The sequence below is a fragment of the Camelus ferus genome, chromosome 1 (assembly GCF_009834535.1).
Source record: "Camelus ferus isolate YT-003-E chromosome 1, BCGSAC_Cfer_1.0, whole genome shotgun sequence".
In the NCBI taxonomy this organism is placed as follows: Eukaryota; Metazoa; Chordata; class Mammalia; order Artiodactyla; family Camelidae; genus Camelus; species Camelus ferus.
This window is the reverse complement of record NC_045696.1, coordinates 56,630,094-56,645,272: the sequence shown is the minus strand read 5'-3', so window position 1 is coordinate 56,645,272 and position 15,179 is coordinate 56,630,094.

The window sequence follows — 15,179 nt, the reverse complement described above, 5'->3', positions numbered from 1 at the left end:
TTGCTCACATCCATCCCCTCCTCTCCAGCTGCACCTCTGCCCCTTTTGGGCCCCCATTATCTATCTCTACACTGAGGTATAAAAAAGTCTTCCTTTGGGTTCCCTCAGAAACAGAGCTTGAAACAAGGATTTCAGTATAAATAATTTATTCTAGAGGTACCTGGGAACTTCATAGCAGAATGAGACAGGAAAGTGAAAGAAGCCAGTACAGGGTGTGTTATCAAGCACTGCAGGACACTAGAGCTCCAATCCGCTGGGAAACCCTGCGGTGCATTACAGAACACACCTCAGAGTTATCCCAACTGGCAGGGAAGGGAGCTGGGGTATTTATCCACTAACTCCTTTCATCATCACATGATGGCTGCTCTCAGGAGCAAGAAGTCCCCGGCAGTTCCATCTGCACCATGTACAGGCTGAGCGTGCTGCCAGTCAGAACACAGAGGGTCACAGACTTTGGGGTACAGTGGTGAATATGGAGGACACGGCAGGGCACTAGCAGCACTCACTGTACTGCCTCCCTTCTTGCTCTCACCTCACAAAGAGGCCAGGGATAACTTTCCAAAGTGCAAATCTGATTCCAGCACTTCTGTATTCAATAAAAAGGGCATGTGGATGATGCTAAAGAACAACCTTGCTTATTTCCCCTGATGGAGGTGAGTGTCTTGAGTGGTACTGAACCACGTGATCCTGAGAACCTTTGACATCCCTTCTGCAAGTGGACAGACTTTGAATTGGACTTTGAGTCCAGTTGAGTTCAATTGTGAATTCAATGGAGAGATAGCTTTATTCATATGTTTCTCATTAAAACCTTGTTTATTTATAGAGCAGGTTTGGAGGGGAAGGGGCAAGTGATCCCTTCTGGTTTGGATTCTGCTAGTGCAGCCCTTTACCTCTCAGCAGTTTTGCATAATCCTTCCAAGCAGTGGAGTGCCTCTCTCCACCAGTGCCGCTGCGCCAAAGCTATTGTGGCAATCCTTTGTTCTTCTTTATGCAGTCACATTATCTGGGAATCTCAATGTGATTTACAAGCTTATATAACTTCCCATATGAGTCAGCATGCTCATCAAGAAGGCAGCATGGTGGAGGAGAAAGAACACAGCATTTGGTGCCAGACAGAGCAAGTTCAGTTCCTGCATCTGCCACTTCTTGTGTGTTAGACAACTTATTCTACCTCTCTGAGCCTCAGTTTCTTCCTCTAATAAATGGGGATCATAGTACCTATCTAGGAGGGGTGTTATAAGGATTGAAAGAGGTAAAGAACACTCAGTGTGATACATAACAGGCCCTGAATCAGTGTTCACCTTCCCCATCCTGCGTCCTGACTTTACAGATCTGGCAGCAAGTTTTTGAACCTTACCAACCTGCAGTGAGTGAAAAATGCTGATTTATCTTTGTCTGCTTTTAGCACCTGGATTTTAGATGGAAGTTCAAATCAGTTCTTTGTAAAGGAAAATTGCTCCTGCTCCACTCTGGGTAAAGCAGCCACACTGTGTGTGAAATAAATCTGTACCAGAGAGGGCTGGGGTACTCTAGGAAGGACTAGGCTCTCACAGCCTGGCTCAGCCCCAGCTGCAGTGGCAGCCGCAGATCACTGGCGTTCAGAAGCCACTTGTGAGCGCACAGCGAGACAGCCAGCCAGAAAACCAGAATGTGCAGGAGAGGATGTGAGAGCCCATCTGCATAGCTGCTCACCGCAGTGGGGAGTGGTTGGGAACTGCGTTGCAGAATGCCTGTGGCTAGAAGTGGCAGTGCACAAATGAGGGTGCTGCTGTGCCGACCAGGGCTGGGGACATTTCTGGAACTGTTTCTTCAAAGTGATTGGAACAAACACCTGCAAGTTAATAAATAAATAAAAATAAATAAAACCCCTGGTCAGAAATAAGCACTGCTGCAGATGCTCTTCCCGGCCAGTCACAACGCTATTAGGGCAGGATTACCAGACAAGCTCATTTCCAGCTCTTTACAGCCAGCATAATACCTAGTTAGCAGTTAGCTAGAGCAAGCAGAGAAAGTATTCGTAATTAAGGGGTGATCGGTGAGTGCAGTGTATCCATAAGAGCAAAGAAACCTCTAAAAAGAATAATCAGGAGCCAATCTTTGAACTTAGAAACTATAAAACGTTAAAAGAGAGGTTCTTTAAGATCATTGAGCCATTCTGGTGATATTTAAATGCTAAAAAAAGCAACAGAACTGTTCCTTCAAATAAAATCTTTTGCAGATTCTCCTTCTGTAAAGCAAATAAAAGGGATGCTGTTCTGAGTAGGGGAGGGAAGGGGGACGGGAGGGCAGTGTAGTCTGGACCCTTGGTCTGTGAACCTCACTCCTGGTCTCCTGGTGTGGCCCAGAAATATGTCTTGGAAATCCTGAGGCCCCACTGATCCTGCTGTGAAAATCTCTAGTCTAGTCCACCCTTCACATTGTACAAATTAGGAATTTGGGTTCAAAGCTGGGAAGTGATTAGTCTAAGGTCACCCAGCAGAATTGGGAGTAGAGCCCAAACCTCTTGATTTTTAAGTTCTTTGCTCTCTCCTAAAAACCATCTCCTCTTTAAAAAAGGGGGGGGGTGTCTTTAAAGATAAAGTTACCTCATGAAATAACTTGTTAAAGTAAATGAGAAAGTCAGAGGCATCCAAGTTTAAATACTGGCTTTGGAAAGGATCCAATTCTATCTTGTCTGCTGGACCCAAGTGCAATTTCTTGTTACATTTATTTTAAGACTATTAGTATGATAGTCACAAAATCCAAGGAGAATTGCTAAATTAGTGGTTTCTTAAGCTAGGATAAGTCTAATCAGTTTGTGCCTTTTAGAAAACTACAACTTAAAACAACTACACTAGCTTAGTATTTTAAATTATATGTATCTATATTGGCACAGTAAGAAGGTAGTCTGAAATGCATGGTAGGTGAAGATGGCCAAACCAAAGCCCTTACATAGTGGAGCACAAGGCACGCCGGCCTCCTGATCTACTCCTTGTTGTGAGACCTTGGACAAGTTACCACCTCTCTGACCTCAACATTTTTTCAACCTATAAAATAATTAAATCTTCAAAGTCACGAAAAGTCAGTATTCAACAGAACCCCAACACAGAACTTCCCAGTGCTCTGGGTCAGCCAGCGCTATGACTATTTCATGTGCAACAGACGTCTCCATCTTCAAGGCTGAGGACTTGGCAGTGTAATAACTGTAGAAGAGAGAGAAGCAACAACGTGGAGACCACCGTGGGATAGACAGAAAGAAGGAGGAGGGAAGCAGATGGAGAGAAAAACAAAGGCTCTCCTTTAATGTTCAGAGGACTGGATTTTGGTCCACATCTATCCTGTACATTTGTGTGACACCTATTACCCTGAAGTCCTCTTAGTGGCAAAATAAATGGCATATATGTAGATGAAGAAAATTCTGTAGGAACATAACCAAAATGCTAAGTGTTTTTTTCTGGATTGTATGATTATGAATGCCCTACATTTCTTCCTTCCTTCTTTTCTCCTTATATGTATTTCCTAAATTTTGAACCTTATCTATATGTTACTTGTGTCCTCCTCCCTCACCAGAAGGTAAGCCTGATAAGTGTGGGAATTTTTGTCTGTTTTGTTCACTGCTGTATTTCCAGTGCCTAGCACAGTGCCTGGTATTTCATAGGTGCTCAATAACTATTTGTTGAGTGAATGAATGAATGTGTAATTTAAAAATGATACAAAAACAGACACAGATCAATGGAACAAGATAGAGAGCCCAGAAATAAACCTATGCATATATGAACAATTAATTTATAACAAAAGAGCCAAGAATATATAATGGGGAAATGACATTCTCTCCAATAAATGGTGTTAGAAAAACTGGACAGCCACAAGCCAAAGAGTGAAAGTAGGCCACTATCTTACACCATACACAAAAATCAGTTCAAAATGGATTAAAGACTTAATGTAAGACCTGAAACCATAAAATTCCTAGAAGAAAACATAGATTGTAATTTCCTTGACATCAGTCTTAGTGGGTTTTTGTTTTTGTTTTTGTTTTAGATCTGACTCTAAAGGCAAGGGAAACAAAAGCAAAAATAAACAAATGGGACCATATCAAACTAAAAAGCTCCTACATGGTGAAGGAAACCATCAACAAAACAAAAAGGCAACCTAGTAAATGGGAGATGTTTTCAAATCAAATCATATATCTGATAAGGGGCTAATATTCAAAATATGTCAAGAACTCACACAACTCAACAACAAGAAACAAACAAACCAATTAAAAATGGGCAGAAGATCTGAATAGACATTTTTCCAAAGAAGACATACAGATGGCAACAGGCACATGAAAGGATGCTCAACATCACTAATCTTCAGGGAAATGCACATCAAAGCCACAATGAGATACCGCCTCACCTGTTACAGTGGCTATTATTAAAAAGACAAGAAATAATAAGTATTGGAGAGGATGTGGAGAAAAGGGAACCCTTGTACACTGTTGGTGGAACTGTAAATTGGTGCAGCCACTATGAAAAACAGTATGGAGAGTCCTCAGAAAATTAAGAATAGAACTGTCATATGATCCAGCTATTCTTCTACTTCTGGGTATTTATCTAAAGACTATGAAAACACTAAGATGTGGGTGTGTGTGTATACATACAGCTTCTCTTCAGAAAAACATTTTGTCTTAGAACCTTGAGTAGAATCATTTAGCCAACTCCATCATTTTGTGTGTGTGTGTGTGTATGTGTGTACACACAATGGAATACTATGGAGCCATGACAAGAAGGAAATTTTGCTATTTCCAACAACATGGATGGACCTAGAGGGTATTATGCTAAGTGAAATAAGTCAGACAGAAGCAGACAGATATCATATGAGTTCACTTGTATGTGGAATCTTAAAAACAAAAACAAACTCATAAATACAGAGAATAGATTGGTGGTTGCCAGAGAGGAAGAGGATCAGAAGAGGGTGAAATGGATGGAGGGGTCAATTATATGGTGATAGATGGTGACTAGACTTATTTTGTATAAACAAATAATGATTTATAATGTTGTATGCCTAAAATTTATATAATGTTTTATACCAACTTTACCTCAATTTAAAAAAGAGAAAAATTGTGTGATTTTTAAAAAATTGCAGGCAACATAGATCACGTCTTAAAGCAGTAGCAGTAGCTTTCAGTTCTTCTGGACTATAGCCCACAGTAAAAAACATATTTTTAATTGTGACATCACAATACATAAATCAACACACATACATGGCACGTAACAAAGATGCCACAAAATAATACTTTATTATTATTACCTGTGATACACTCTGGTGTTTTTCACTTAACGTCCTAACAGCTCCATGAGGATAGGGTCCTTAGCCCCACTTTACAGAGGAGGAAAGTGAAGCTTAGGTTAAATAACTTGTCCCAAATCAGCAAGTGTCAGAGTTGGTTTCTAACGAACATCTCCTTGACACCAACCCCCATATTCCCAACTACAACACGAACTGTTTCCTAATGGTCTTGCTTTGGTTTCCAGTCAAAGCCCTGACCTATCTGGTCTCACTTAAAGCTAGGAATGTTCAATTAAAGATAGTAGTAGGATGTGGTAGCAAAGGATAAAGTGTATATAAGTGAATGGGTGTATATAAGAGGAAAAGAAACAATTTTTTATAAATGCAATATCCTAAGCATTTTGTTTATTTTTTTTTTTTTAGATTTTTAAAATTGAAGTACAGTCAGTTTACAATGTGTCAATTTCTGGTGTACAGCATAATGCTTCAGTTATACATGAACATACATATGTATTCATTTTCATATTCTTTTCACCAAAAGTTACTACAAGATATTGAATATAGTTCCCTGTGTTATACAGTGTGTTTATGCTATTCAATTTAATCCTTTCTATGACTTACAAATTAGGTATCTTCTCTCCGACCCCTCCATCTTACAGATTTGGATGCAGAGAGGTTTAGCAACTTTTTTACAATAAGTATTTATGTGGCTGTTGGACTGAAAGTTGTCCAAGGATAGAGACTGACTTTCTCATTTGTGCTTGTATCTTTAGTGCCTAACAGTATCTGGTACACATTTCCTAAAGGAATAATGGAAAGAAATGGCCAAGTGTTAAATCCAGATCTGCCCAACTCCTAAATCTAATTCTTTCTAGTTCTGAACTCATAATTTATTAAAAACAATTGGTATTTGGCCATTGGGTTTTAACCCCTCATTTACTGCACAATTGGAAGTGTTATAAGTCCTGGTTCCAAGGCCCATTGAAGCTCTAGGTACATTAATTAGTTAATGAGTCCCCATCTCTTGGCTGAATTTATAATTAAGCAGGTTTTGTAAGACATAGTTAGACATAGTCTCTGGTGCCCTAAAATGCGTTAACATTCACCCAGAGGACCAGACTTGGAGAAAAACACAGGACTGGAAAATATTTTTATCATTCTCCAGTATCACTGCTCTCCCTGGTCACCATAAGCAATTACAGAACAGGAAGGTACTTTTTAATTTTTTTAATCAGTAAACAAATTTTAAAAGGCATACAGTCTCATAGAGGTTCTTCACAATTCTTCTTAGAAATGAAATTTTGACTCACTAGCACACAATGGTATTAACATATAACAGTTTCTGTCCAGGAGTTGGATGAAGGTAAAAAATGAAAGACAAGTCAAGCGTGCTGCTAGAAGGTCACGCTCAGGTGTGCCTGGGGCCTTGCCCTAACGCTTCTGGACTCAACAGGGCAGGCCCAGGGGTCTGTGAATCTACTTTATCCTCTGATAAAGAGTGGCTGAATAAAATCGTTCCTCCTTATCTGTTTCACTCACTCCTGTGTTGACCAAGGCTGCACCTGGCCATGGCCCCAGGGCACTTCACTGGGCCTTTTCAGCGGTGCACTCATTTATTTCTTCATTTCCTCCGCTTTTCCCGAGTATTTACTAAGAGCTCTCATGGACTCCGTCACTGCAAGGTGCTTGGGGCTACAGGAGGAACAGAGTACAAGCTTCTAGACCCGGTGGGCATTGTTGATAATACACCTGGAACTCAGGTGTGACTGTGAGGCCCCCAGGTGACTTAACTATTATTGCCTTCCTTCCTTGCTGGCTCCGGAGAGCTTGGGAAGTCTTTCTTGTTACTGTGGCCTGAGGAGTGTGATTCTCCCTTATTTCCCTCTGCACAGGAGGTCACCATGACAATAACACAAAGATGGCCCTCTTGCCTTGAGTGAAATGGCACCCCTGTTACCAGGACAGCATGATCAGAGAGGTGTCGGCCCTTTACAAGGTAGTCAGAGAAGATGTAGGATCACTTCAGCTTGGTGGCTAATTCTCCTGGCTTCCTGCAGTGAGTTCGGCTACCTGTATTTCCAGTCTGCACTGTATCTGTTTTCATCCAAAATATTTTTTTAGCTTGGGATTGGGCTGGCTCTCCCAAGTTGACGTCAGATAGTCTCTTTATATTCTCCTTATGTTCTCCTCTGAGTTTCCCTCTGTAACATCTGCCTTGTTCAAAATCTTTTTTCAATAACAGTTTTATTAATATATAAGTCACCCTTTTAAAGTGTACAGTCCAGTAGTTTTCAGTTTACTTGCAAATTTGTGCATCACCACTATCTATTTTCAGAATATTTTATCACCTCCCCAAGAAATCACATACTCATTAACATTTGCTCCCCAGTTCTCCCTTTCCCCAGCCCCTGGCAACCACTAATCTATTTTCTGTTTCTATGGATTTGCCTATTCTGGACATTTCATATAAATGGACTCACATAATATGTGTTCCTTTGTGACTGGCTTCTCTCAATTAGCATGAAGTCTTCCAGGTTTATCCATGTTGTAACATGTATCAGTACTTCACCCCTTTTTGACTGATAATGAGTTGTATGGATATACCACATTTTGCTTATTCATCAGTCAGTGGACACTTGGGTTGTTTCTTTTTGGCTATGATGAACATTCCTGCACAAGTTTTTGTCTCACAACATATGTTTTCAAATCTCTTGGCTATATATCTAGAAGTGGAGTTTCTAGGCTGGCTCAAATCTTAAAGAAGCATTTCTAATCATCTTCATTCTTATCTCTGTTTCCCAGGGAACAGGGTTCTCTATGCTCATTAAAAAAAAAAGGGCAGCAGGAAACCAATAGCAGGAGCTTCTTCACCCAGTCCTGGACACAGCCCCTGCTTTTCCAAGTCAGATACAAAGCCCAGACATCTCCACTCTAAACAATGTGGGCTTTGACGGACTGTAGCAGGCCCAGTATGGGGACGAGTCACTGCAATGACTCAACTGATAGCAGCCTGCAGCACCCAGAGGAGTAATGCAGAACCAGCCTTTTCTGCCCAGGTTTTAATCTTAGAAACAAAGGAACATTTACAGTTATGTCATTCTCTGCTTAGACCTGATTCCTTGAAATCTGGTCTCTTGTATCCTGTCAAGAATCTTGGACTATGATCTCTGGGAGTATGTATAGCATGGAATAAACAATTTACAATCTTGGAATCCTAAATTGCCCTTTCCCCACCACCCACTCTGCAGGCTCCGTTTATAACTGAAGTCTGCCCTCTGCTGGTCTTAGGCAGCCCAGACCAACTCCACAGAGCCGCTGAGCAGATTTCTTCTAAAATCGTTTCTTCTCCAGGAGCATTTTGGAAATTGCTACAATTTATTCAGCTATAGCAATAAGGAGAAATGACATTTTCTGCAGAGTGTTCCACTTTTATTCCTTGATGTTTGTGGGTTTTTTCCTTTTATTCAACAGTAGCAGAACTGGGCCAATTTCAGTTATATTTATGAGCCACTTTCATTTGTGATAAATAACCATTATGTGTATTTATGCAGTGCCTGCCCAGGCCCTTTTGCTCCTATTGACTCATGAGTCACTAAAGTGCTTTCCTATGGTAGAGGTGGACAAGGGCTTCTCAAGGCAGGAAATATTACAATTAATGGGCTGTCAAATGTCTAGTAGTTTTCCAAAGGTGGTTTGTAGACTGAGTGGTGAGTAAAGAAAGATCCAGAGACCGATTTTCTTCAAGTTCTGTACCCATTTGCCCAGTTGGGAGGCTTCAGGGCAATAGGCATTTGGGAATTCCAAGCAGACATAGCAACTCTTTCTTCCTCTTCCTTCCACATGGGCACTCTGGCTCAGGAAACAGGTGCAGAAGGACACGAAAGGTGAGTGGGGAGGGAAGCCAGACCCCAAAGCAACCACAAGACGGGTGTGAGCAAAAGGCTGAACCAGTGATAAAAGGAAAGGAAGAAGATGGATAAGAAGAAGTAGTGGGTAATGGAAAAACAAGGGACTAAAGAGGTGACTTCATTTTTCTGAGGGCCATTACTGCTTTCTGCAATGCAGTTAACTGTAAAAATCTGTTTAGTTTTTAGTTAACAAAGGAAGGTAATTCTTTCTGATTTTCCAGAGTCCTTGAAAATAACCCTATGCCTCTGACCAAATGTTTTAGGAACATTTATACTTTCTGCCTTGAGAGAAACACAGCACTTTTATGAAAGAAAACTTTATTTTTAGAGAGATGGTTTTGGTTTCTAACTTCTGAGTAGCTGAGGGGTGGGGGAACAAGGATTCCTTATTGTGAGCATACATCCTAACCAGAGATCTAGAAAGCTGTCCCCTCCCCCAAGGTGATCCTCAAGTACAGCCAGAGTGGGGGCTCCACTGCCCACCGGGGTCACCCTCCTCCCAAGGGTCTACCTCTGGCAGTCTGCTTGGGGCGCAGAAGCGCGGGCTCAGGGTGTAACAGAGATCCCTGTGTCCTGTTCTTTCTCTTCCCCTCCATTTCCCTCTTGCCTCCTCCCTTACCTGCCCTAGTCCTCTGGACTGAAGTCCTCTCCTTCCACATTGCCCCTTTCTGGATTTTGTGACTCAGAACTAAAGCACTGTAGGAAAGACAGGGCTCAGTGTACGAGTGGGTGTTGCTGCCCCTTTAAAATTAACCTTCAACCGGGGGGGGGGGGGGGGGGGGGGAGAGAAAGAAAGAGAGATAAGGGGGGAGAACCAGGTCTTCTGCCTTTCTTCCCAGAGATAAAGGTTATTCTTAGCAGTAAAATCATTTTGGCATTTAAGGAGACTTGTGTTTCTCTCCTTCTTGTCCCCGGAGCTTTGCACATTGCAACTCCTCTTCTTCATACAGGGAAGATGAACAGGAAGAAAAAGAAGGAAAAGCAAGAGGGAGGGGTGCCATCACTGTTGCCCTGGTAGGTTCTTCTCAGGACTTTGGAAGGCTGATCTAGTTGGTCAGAACTAGACAGGGGAATGCCCTCACCCCAACCACAGAATGCCACTTTAATTCTAGCAGTCACTTTTGAGGCGAGAAGACTAAAGGCCAAATGAGCTCCCTTCAGGCCCTTCCACAGGACTTTGTATGGGGCACGTGTTCAACAAATGTATGCTCAGCCGGCCTCCTGCTTTGCACCCTCATTGGGATGGGTCTCTCAGGACTGCCCTCACTGGGCGTTAGGACCGTGGCAATCAGTCAGGAAATTCAGGCCTCAGCACTAGAAATCAGGCTTCGGAAAACCAGGAACTTGAGAAATGCAAATTAAAAAAAAAAAAAAAAAGGCAAAGAAAAAAATGGGTGGGCAAACCTTGAGAAGTCTTACGTAATCCGATTCCACTTTGGACCCAGATGGTGCGATTCTGCAGAGCGGCCAGCAGGGGGAGCTCAGGCAGTGTCGCAGAAAGCCAGCGCCGCGGTTGCCAGGAGCCGAAACCTACGGATAAACAAAACAATGAACCTTTGTGATTTTTCTTAGGTTCTTAATCCTGAGAGGCTTAATCCAAGACAGCCTGATTTTCATCCTAGGGGACCCAGCTAACATCTTGCAGAGCACTAGCTGGGTCCTGGATGTCTTCATAGGTCTCTCTCTCCTCTTTTTCTCTCTCCCGAAATACTTTGTCTGCCTCTAGTCTAACCCCTTTTCTCAAACTCTCTTCAGTATCTTTGTGTGTCTCTCCTTTCATAATTTCCGTTTTCTCTGAATCTGTGTTTCTGTGTATGCTTCTTATTTCTTTTTATCATCCTCGGCCCACTAGTAAGTGTTAATGAAAAATAAATGAGATGAACGCACTGTAGGCTGAGCTCCAAAAGATTTCAAGATCTGGCAAAAACTAACACTTTGAATAAAATTTAGAATATGCTGTACAGCAAAAGTGGCTAATTCTGCCACCACTTAGCTGTTCAGTCTTGTCTTCTGTGCACATTCTCCTGTCTCTGGCCTCCAGGCCAGCTGCTCTTGCCGTCCTGCAGTCCTCTCCTACCCATTGGTTGCTGCCCACCTTCCCCAAACCATTAACCTCCGGTGGTCATCTTCCCCCTGACCAGCGTGACAAGGTCTTTCAAGGCTTTTAGAGAAGATGCCCACACCAGAAGAGTTGTACCTCTAATGACACAGTTTTTCATTTCTTAAGTAAGACCCAGCCCAGAACACATTAGAACTTTTGGGATTGGGGGATGAGGGGCTCCAGGTGAGAAACTGGTGGAGGGACTCAGCCTTGCAGTCTACCTGAAACCTCTTGTCCTCCAGTATTCAGGTGCTCCAGCTGGATCTGGTCCACTCTGCCAGAGTATCTCCACTCACGGTGACTTTCTCTTGGGGATCTTCCTCATTGTCTTTCTGTCTCTCCAGACTGGCCCTTGGGGACCTCTAGCTTATCACACAGCCCATATATATCTGACCCCTTGTGGGGACAGAGTTTAAATTATTTTTCTGGGGTTTTGGGCCCTGGGGAATGCATGAAATGCAACTGAGTGTATGTTTTAAGGTTTCAGAATATCCCATGACAGTCAGGAAGCACCCATATCATCTTACAAAAGGATGCTTTGCCACAGGGTCCAAATGAGGGCCCTGAGCATGTGCAGTACACGGACGGCTTGAGGCAGTGCTGCTCAGCAGGCGCCGCCTCGGTCCCAGCCCCAGGACTGCAACCATGGTGGTTATAGTGGCGGCGAAGTAGCTGCCTCATTTCTCCAGTCCATGCCTGCACCTTCATTCAGATGAGTCTCCCAGGACCCATCCCGTGTCCAAATCGATCCTATTCTATCCTGTTCTAACTAACAGTGTGTGTCCCCGAGAGACAGATTCTAACACTGGATCTGGTAGGACATGAGACTCTTGGCACTTGAAGTTTCTTTACACCTCCTGCAGCCAAGGAAGGTAATGGGGGTATGATCTGATCCACCTGCTCCTGCCCTGTTCAGTACTTGGTAACCATCATCATTTCCTAGTTCCAGAACCTGCCTGGACCAAGTTTAAGACCAAAGTAGGGAGTAGGGGGCAGATAGGCAATGCAATCCAACATTTAAAGGCACTTGCCACTTACTTGCCTTCACTGGGCCCTGGCCACAGTGAGAGGCTGAATAAGACATGGGGCCTGTCCTCAGGGAGCAAATGCTTCAGTGGGGCTGACCCACTGTGTCTCTGAACCAGAATATAAATGAAGCTGCTGCAGAAAAACCCAGTGCTGCAAAGTGCTAACATCATCAGGCAGGTTGCCTCTGCAGTGCCATCCATAATCTCTGTGACTTCCAGAACCAAAAGAGTTGTTATGTGACTTTCTAAATTAAGCTTTTGCATTACTTTGGAAACTTACAAAGCATTCCTTCCCACAGACACTGTTCCCAAATTAAACTCTTTGTGCTTGTGCAGCTGTTCAAATGTTGGTGAATAGATGGAAAGGTTCTTAGGAAGGGAAGAGAGGTGGGTACCTAGAAGGGAGAGGGGAGCGCTGTGGGGAAGGTTTTTTTTGTGGGGGGGGGGGTTGGGGTTGAAGAGCTGGGGGTCAGGTAGCAGGGATTATAGAAGAGTTGAAGAAGATTATAATCAAGTTAGTCAGTACATAGAATATTTTTTAAATTATTGGGTTTAGATAAGAGTAGGTTAAGAGGGCCTATTATGATCAAGTATTTAAAAGTAAGCTTTTAAGTGGAAAACTTGGTGAGTGGCTATTCCCCACTTCTAATCAGTAGGAGCCAGAGGAAACAAACATAAACTGCCAAGATGGTATCTTAAGGTCATGGTGAGGCCCACTTTTGAAGATTTAACAACAGTTAAACACTAGAGTGGGTCACAGAAATCGGCTGGGTGCTCTTCTCCAGAGGCGTTCGTTGAAAGAAGCAGCCTTTGTATCCTGCAGTGTTGCAGGTGACCTCCAGCCCAGACAGAGCCACGGCCCAGATGAGCTGGCTCGCCAGGTTTTCTTCTGGATTGGGAGAGAAAAGAACTCCTGCAACATAGAGTCCTTTGGCAGCAGCTGGAAAGAAATGGACAGATTAAAGGCCCACAGTTCCCACTGGCCCACCTCTCTCCATCATGCCAGGGCTCCTTCTTTCAAGCTACCCTGTGTCCTTGGTTTCATACTTTGTGCCTAGAGCATTGCCTACAAAAATGTGAGCCATCTGAGCTCACATTTTTTTTCAGAGAGCCCTTGCTCACAAAACTTATGTCTGCAGTATTTGAATTGGCTACCAGGCTGCTCACTTTTCCACACAAGCTTTCCCCAACTTATCTCTGGGTTTCTCCCAGAGAGCCAGCAATTATTTGGTGGTGATGTAACAGGAAACACAGATTCCTCTTGGAAACCATTTTCATAGGGGTCAGCTGAGTGGTAAGGGATGGAAACAGGGGTTGGAGCAGAGTAGAGTTAAGGAGGTAAATAAACCCACCTTTAGCAAGATAGTATCATCCATGTGGCTTGGGTGCTCCTCTGAGAGGGCAAGAGGCCCAGCCTGCAGCAACCAGGGCCCCAGGGATCACAGAGGCAGAGAGCTGTGCTGGACCCTGGCTGCCTGACGGCCCCTGCGGTTCCAGGGCAGAGCCCTGAGGAGGATTCCTCTGGTCTTGGCTGTGTGCCAGATTAGCTGTTTGTCCCTGGGCCACTTATCCTCTCTGGGTCTCGATCTCATTGTCTGCAAGAGGAAAATGTTTGCACAAACATCTCTGAGTTTCCAATAAACTCTATATTCTGTCATTCTGCACGGCCTTGTGTCTTGTTTTTAAATATTGATGCTGCCTTTTACCTGTATGGTGCTTTATGATTTATAAAGCACTTTCACACACTTGTCTCATTTGGTCCTCACAACCATGCTGTGGAATAGCTAGGACAGAAGTTATTCTCCCCATTTTAGAGATTAAGAAACTGAGGATCAAGGAAGTTAGATAATGTGTTATCACACAGATAGTAAGTGAAAAGCCAGGACTCTGGCCTAGGTCTTCCAAGTTGAGCTCAGTTCTTCATCCTTTGGTTGGAGGTTGGGGGCATGTCCAGTTGCCTTTGAAATCAGGTAATTATGGACTGTCAATCTAGAAAAATGAATTTGGGATTTTTAGATGCTTAACATCTAAACATGGACCTCAGATAAAATGCCCCTGCTCTCAGCCATCTTTATGAACTTTTGCAAATGTGTGAATGCCTAGCTTCTCTGACCAGATTGCAAGCTCCTTGGAGGTTCATGCCTTAGTGTTTTCTCTTCCCTGCAACACTTCTCCAGCAAGTGTTCTAGCGCCAAGCACCTAGCAGGGGTAAGAATGTGAAATACGTAAGTGGAACAGATGTCCATTTCCACATTTGACCACTTGTCCTACAAGAACTGTTATCCTTGTACATGTTCTGCCCTAGACAGGCATCTGCCTGCCACACTACTCCCCAAATCCTAGAACACAGCACAGTTTCCCCTGACGGATGCAGCAATATCCTCCTCCTCCTTAGCATTATTTTTCAGGCACAAGATGGGCTCATAGGTACAAAGAGATGTGGCCTCAGTGATCTCATGCCCCAGGAGGCTAATGTAAGTAAAGAAGACAGATTGGCCGCCTTAGCTGTAGAGTAGTGGTGAATTAGTGGGAGGGGCTGCTCTGAGCTTATGTTGAAAGGGAAAGGTGGTGCTGAGGCGGGAGCAGTCAGGAGTATCTGAGGAAAGCTGCCAAGAACATCTGGATGATTGCAAGGAGAGAGTGCCTCCTGCCAGTGGGAGGGATGAATGAGTCTGGGGAATGAACCAACAGGGCTGAGTGCAAGGCCTGTGTGGGCTTTCTGATCATTTGTGCACACTTGGCACCAAACCTGAGTGCAGTCTTGCTCCACGTCCCTAGACCTCTACCCTCATCAGCAACTGTGACTTCAGTCCTTTTGTCAGGACTGCAAGGAGAGAAGACTCGGTGATAATCCAGGGATGGCCCCAATTTAAAACTTTGCCCCATTATTACCCT